Genomic DNA, 6,685 nt, shown 5'->3' on the forward strand with positions numbered 1-6,685 from the left:
GGTGTCCGCCCATTTTACCAGGCAATTACCGAAATCGAAGTTCCCCCGCCCCCTAAACCCCTGGGGCGTTTGGCATTTGGGGTTTTGTAAATCTACTCTCCCCCTAAAACACTTCAGATTTTGTAAGTCCTGCCCCCTGCCCTTCCCCCCCAAAACTATCTATATATATTATATAAAATAAAATTTAGTAAAGAAGTTTGATAATAGGAAATGTAGATTCTAAAATAACCCATAATGAGAAGATATTCGCAAACTATACATCCCACAAAGGACTAACAGCCAGAATCTAACGCAAACAAATCTCACCAAGAAAAAAGCAAATAACTCCACTAAAAAGCGGGCAAAAAACCGGGCGCAGTGGCTCACGCCTGTAATCCCAGCACTTGGGGAGGTTGAGGAGGGAAGACAATCTGAGACCAGGGGTTTGAGACCAGTCTGGGCAACAAAATGCTGGGCAACAAAGCAAAACTTGACTCTATAAGAATAAAAAAATAAAATGAGAGGGAGAGATTAGCCCCACGTGGTGTTCAGGCTTGTAGTTTCATTACTTGGGAGACTGAGCCAGGAGGAACACTTCAACTCAGGAGGTCTATTGTGCCTCTACATTCCAGCCTGGGTAATTGAATGAGATCCTGTCTCAAAAAAAGAAGTAAGTAAAGAGCATTAACAGACATCTCTCAAAAGAAGACATACAAATAGCCAACAAACATCTGAAAAAATGCTCATCACGAATCATCAGAGAAATGCACATTAAAACCACAATGAGATATCACTTTACACCAGGCAGAATGGCCATTATTTTAAAAATCAAAAAATAAATAAATACTGGAGCAGATGCAGTGAAAAGGGAACACTTATACACTGTTTGTGGGAGAGTAAGCCAGTAAAAACCTCTATGAAATTGGCATAGAGAATTCAAAGAACTAAAAGTAGATCTGCCATTCTATCTGGCAATCCCAACTAGTTGGTTTCTACTCAAAGGAACATCGGTCTTTATACAAAAAAGACACCTGCACTTACATGTTTATCTCAGGACAATTCCCAATTGCAAAGATGTGGAGTCAATTTAATGCCCATCAACAGATCAGTGGATAATTATACACATGGACACACACCACAGAATACTATTCAGTCATTAAAAAAGTATAAAATTATGTCTTTTGCAGCATCTTGGATGGAATTGGAGCCTACCATCCTAAGTGAATTAACATGGGAACAGAAGAGCAAACACCATATGCTCTCACTTATAAGTGGGAATTAAACTAAGAATCTTCAAAGGCATAGAGAATGGTATAATGGACTTGAGAGGTTCAGAAAGTGGAGGGTAGGAAGAGGTGGAGGGATGAAAAAAATCACCTATTGGGTACAATGTGCATAGGTGTGGGTGGTGGTACACTTACAAGGAGAGATCCAAACAAACCTGGAATTATCTTTTGGAGAGTGGGCGCCTTGCAGTACACTTGGAATTTGTTCCTTGGAATTTGGAAGTTTTGAGAAGGTTGTGTCATGAGTTACAGAAGAAATGTCAAACAGATGACTGGTTCTTCTACTGTGACAACACACCTGCCCAACCATGCTGAGTGTTTAGCATTTTTGACCAAAAAGGCATGCTCCCTGTATTCCACCTTTCCTATTTACTCAATGCCACCCCTAGTGACTTTTTTTTGTTTCCTCCGTGTGCGCAAAGTCCTCAAAGAGATATATTTTGTCAATGTGGAAGAAGTGAAACAAAAGGCAGAAACACTACAAGGCATCAAAATTGAGAAGTTCAAAATCTGTTTTGAGTATTGAAAAAAGTGTTTCATTAGATGTACTGTATCAAACTTAGAGTACTTTGAAGTTGACTTAAATTTAAACATGTAAGAATAGATAAACAATTTTTTTTTTTTTTTTTAGTTTGAGTCTCACCCTGTCGCCCAGAGTGGAGTGCAGTGGCACGCTCCCTGCCACCCCAGCCTTGACCTGCTGGGCTCCGGCGACCCTTCCCCTGCAGCCTTCCAAGTAGCTGGAACTATAGACCTGCACTACCACACCAGGCTAATTTTTTTTTTTTTTTTTTTGATTTATTGTAGAGATGAGGTCTCGCCAAGTTGCCCAGGCAGGTCTTGATGCCGTGGGCTCAGGCAATCTACTCACCTCAGCCTCCCAAAGCGCGGGTTTACAGGCTGAGCCACCGAGTGATACACAATTTTTAATAAATAAATTCCAGGGGTTTTGGGGGGGTCCCCCCTCATATGTATGTATCTGTATACAACATCTTATGGCTTCAATTCATCAGCAAATCTTTTTTTTTTCTTTTAGTCTGTGTCTCACTCTGTCGCCCAGTCTGGAGTGCGGTGGCATAATCACGACTACCGCAGCCTTAACTTACTGGGCTCAGGCGATTCTTCCACCTTAGCTCCTGAGTATCTGGACTACAGGGCTGTGCCACCACGCCCGACTAATTTTTTGATTTATTGTAGAGACGAGGTCTCACCATGTTGCCCAGGCTGGTCTCAAACTCCTGGATTCAGACAAGGCTTTCGTCTTGGCCTTGCTCATGCCTCTAATCCCAGCACTTTGGGAGGTGGAGGCAAGAGAATTTCTTGAACCTAAGGGTTCGAGACCAGCCTGAGCAACATGGCGAGACCTCGTCTCTGCAATAAATAAAACAATTAGCTGGATGTGGTTGCACGTGCCAGTGGTTCCAGCTACTTGAAAGGCTGAGATGGAAGGATCACCTGAGCCCAGCAAGTCGAGGCTGCGGTGGCCGTGAGGGTGCCACTGCACTCCAGCCTGGGCAACAGAGTGAGACTCCAAGTCAAAAAATAAAATAAAATACATTTTGGCTATTCTTTCATGTGTAGTCTTTCAAGTGAGTTTTTGGAATAGGTTTGTGATGTCAAAAAAAAGACTACTGAGAATTCAATTGGTAGCTCATTTGGTTACATACTTAGTTTTTGAGATTTGTCACTTTTCTGCTAATGAGAGTTCCCATCCACAAACGTTGCCATTCTGATTGTGCCCTGAATAAATTTTTGTAGCCTTCTTCCTCTAGGTACTGCATCTATATATTGTTTTTATCTTCAAGTATTTTGGATTTGATAGTTGTCTTTTATTAGGTCTTTTATTTTAGAACTGGTTTATTATTTATAACTTAAAAATATATTTTACTATCTGATTGGACAAATTCTTTTCAGCATTATTTAATAAAATGTTCCTTTTTTTATTCTTTCAGATAATTTTTTTTTTTTTGAAGTAGGAGTCTCACTCTGTCACCCAGGCAGGAGGGCAGTGGCATGCTCCCGGCCACCTGCAGCCTCAACCTGCTGGGCTCAGGTGATCCTTCCACCTCAACCTTCTAAGTAGTTGGAACTACAGGCACTCGCCGCCACCATGCCCAGCTAATTTTTTTTATTTATTGTAGAGATGGGGTCTCACTAAGTTGCCCAGGCTGGTCTCGAACCCCTGGGCTTAGGCAATCCTCTCACCTTGGCTTCCCAAAGTGCTGGGATTATAGGCGTGAGCCACCGCGCCCAGCCTTCAGATAAATTTTTAAGTCATGTTTTCAAAGCTCATTTAGACTTTGGTTTATATTAAAGTCATGGGTATTTTGATTAGACTTGACAATACTAATAGCTAATATGTATTAAATGCTTACAGTGCCTTGTGCAAAATCCTTTTCAAGGATTATTTCATTTATATTTACCACAGTCCTTTAAGAAACATTGTCATCTCACTTCATGGATGATAAAACTGAGAATCAGAGAGTTTAAGTAACATGTCCATATTTGCACACTTAAATAGAGGAGCTGGAATAAAAACTCAGGTACATGAAACCAAACCTGCCTTTGGAACCACCAACATATACAGTTTCTTGTCATTTTCCTATTATTTCATGTTTCACGTTTCTTTCCAGAATCGTGAAATATCTGTTTTTTTGTTTGTTTGTTGCCCAGGCTGGAGTGCAGTGGCATGCTCACAGTCACCGCAGCCTCGACCTGCTGGGCTCAGGTGATCCTTCCGCCTCAGCCTTCCAAGTAGTTGGAACTACAGACATGCGCCACCATGCCCAGCTAATTTTTTTATTTATTGTAGAGATGAGGTCTCGCCAAATTGCCCAGGCTGGTCTCGAACCCGTGGGCTCAGGCAATCCTCTCACCTAGGCCTCCCAAGGTGCTGGGATTATAGGTGTGAGCCACCACGCCTGACCTGGGTATTATTTTTTCTTTTTTCTTTTTTTAACAGGAAGCAAGATTTATTGATATGGGGATGAAGAGCCAGCAGAGTGAAAGTCTTCATGAGTGCAGGGCCCACCACTTGTCCAGGGGGCCAGAATTGGGGATGTATTTGACCCCACAGCCATTTGGGATGAGCTGGTTCTCAGCCACGTCTTCAAATTCATCTGCATTAAACTTGGTAAAGCCCCACTTCTTTGAGATATGGATCTTCTGGCGGCCAGAGAACTTGAACTTGGCCCTACGTAGAGCCTCAATCACAGGCTCCTTGTTCTGCAGCTTGGTGCGGATTGACATGATAACTTGGCCAATGTGCACCCTGGCCACGGTGCCCTGGGGCTTCCCAAAGGCACCTCGCAATCCTGTCTGGAGCCTACATTGGGGATGTGGCAAGGTCAGACATGAACTGGAAAGGGCTGTCGCCAAGGTCCCTTAGAGCAAGCAACCTATACAAGAAACAGGCTGCCTACGCTACCAAGGAAGCTGCTGTTTGCAGCCATTGCACACTGGGTCCCCATGAGGAAAGGAACACGGTCGGCTTACTTGGCTGCAGATGGATATTATTATTATTATTATTTTTTTTTTTAGTTGGAGTCTCACTCTGTCACCCAGACTGGAGTACAGTGGCCGCTCCCAGCCACTGCAGCCTTAACCTGCTGGGCTCCGGCGATCTTTCTGCCTCAGCCCTCCAAGTAGCTAGAACTACAGGCGCGCACTACCACGCTTGGCTCATTTTGATTTATTGTAGAGATGAGGTCTCGCCAAGTTGCCCAGGCAGGTCTCGAACCCGCGGGCTCAGGCAATCCACTCACCTCAGCCTCCCAAAGGCGGGGGATTACAGGCTGAGCCACCGAGCCTGGCAATATTATTTTTTCTAATGCTCAAGTTGTTCCATGTTTTAAATTATTTCCTGAATCCTTTGACATGTTCTTTTCAGTTTGGGATAACTTCCTTGCTTTATGGATGATAAGACATTCCAGGCTTATCCTGTACATTTTTTGTTTCAGACATGGTATCAGCCATGTTCCCAATGATCTCTTATTGAAAAATGGTATTCAGAGAACAATATGGGAATTAGGGGTACTCGATGTTGCTGGATTTTTCAGCGTTTCTAGGTCATCTCGGGGAACAAAGTCTGGAAATACTGTTTTTTGAAATATATATGTGTAGGCAGATTTTCTTTGAAAAACTCGTCCATTGCAGGTCTTTCTGCCATGAAGCTTCCTTTTTCTCTTCTTTCTCTAATAAACTTTGTTTGAAAATCTCTTAAAAAATTAAAATATATACATATGTATATACACACATAATGAGTCCATACTGCATTTCCAGTTTACATATATAAGTATTTTTTCTTTAGATATATATTAATTTTTTTCTCTTGGTTCTTAATGGAATCAACATAATTACATATTTGCTTTTTAAACAAAGGATTCATTTACATAAAAAACTCATTATTTTCAGCATAGACTTCTATGAGTTTTGACAAATGCACAGTCATAACCTCTAACTCAATCAAGATATAGGACACTTTTATCATACCCCAAAATTTCCTCATGTAATTAAAAATTCCTTCATAGGAATATCTACCTATTTTAATTTTGATATAACAGTACTAATATTGTGACAGCATTATAATTATTTTTATTTATTATGTTATTTTTTGTTTTGTATGATCTATTCCACTGAAGATACATAGTCAAATAAATGTGCTTTAAGTCAGTTGCAAAAATTCCTCTTAGTTTTACAAAACTATCAACTCTATATACTGGTGTACTTTTATTTTGCTTTTTTGTTGTTGTTGTGGGGTTTGTTTGTTTGTTTGTTTTGGTCAGCTTCTTGCTCTGTCACCCAGGCTGGAGTACAGTGACGCAATCATAATTCACTGTAGTCTAGACATGGGCTCAAGCCTTCCTGCTGCCTCAGTCTCCTAAAATGCTGGGATTACAGGTGTGAGCCACCTCGCCTGGCCTCATTTTGCTTTTGTTTTCTGGGAAGAATTTTCCCTCCCTATGGCCTGCTAAACAGAAGAGTTTATAAAAAATTAATATTTATGTTAAAAGAATGTAAACTAGTTACCTAGTTCTGAAGTCAATGCTACAAGATCAAGCTATATTCAGAAAAGTCTAGCTTCTCTATCTCCTTCCTTTTTGGTAAAGTAATATTTTCTTTTAAATTACTTTCTGCTTTCTCTTTAAGATGAACATATAGACATCTTTTCAAATGTACAATTTGTGATATATTTCCCTTTTTTCCTTTTCTTAGATAAAACTATTCTTTTAAATTTTTTTTGTAAGCCGGGCTCGGTGGCTCAGCCTGTAATCCTGCGCCTTTGGGAGGCTGAGGTGAGTGAATTGCCTGAGCCCACGGGTTCGAGACCCGCCTGGGCAACTTGGTGAGACCTCATCTCTACAGTAAATCAAAAATTAGCTGGGTGTGGTAGCGTGCGCCTATAGTTCCAGCTACTGGAA

This window comes from Carlito syrichta, unplaced genomic scaffold (genome assembly GCF_000164805.1).
Source record: "Carlito syrichta isolate Samal-C Ts95f unplaced genomic scaffold, Tarsius_syrichta-2.0.1 Scaffold307345, whole genome shotgun sequence".
In the NCBI taxonomy this organism is placed as follows: domain Eukaryota; kingdom Metazoa; phylum Chordata; class Mammalia; order Primates; family Tarsiidae; genus Carlito; species Carlito syrichta.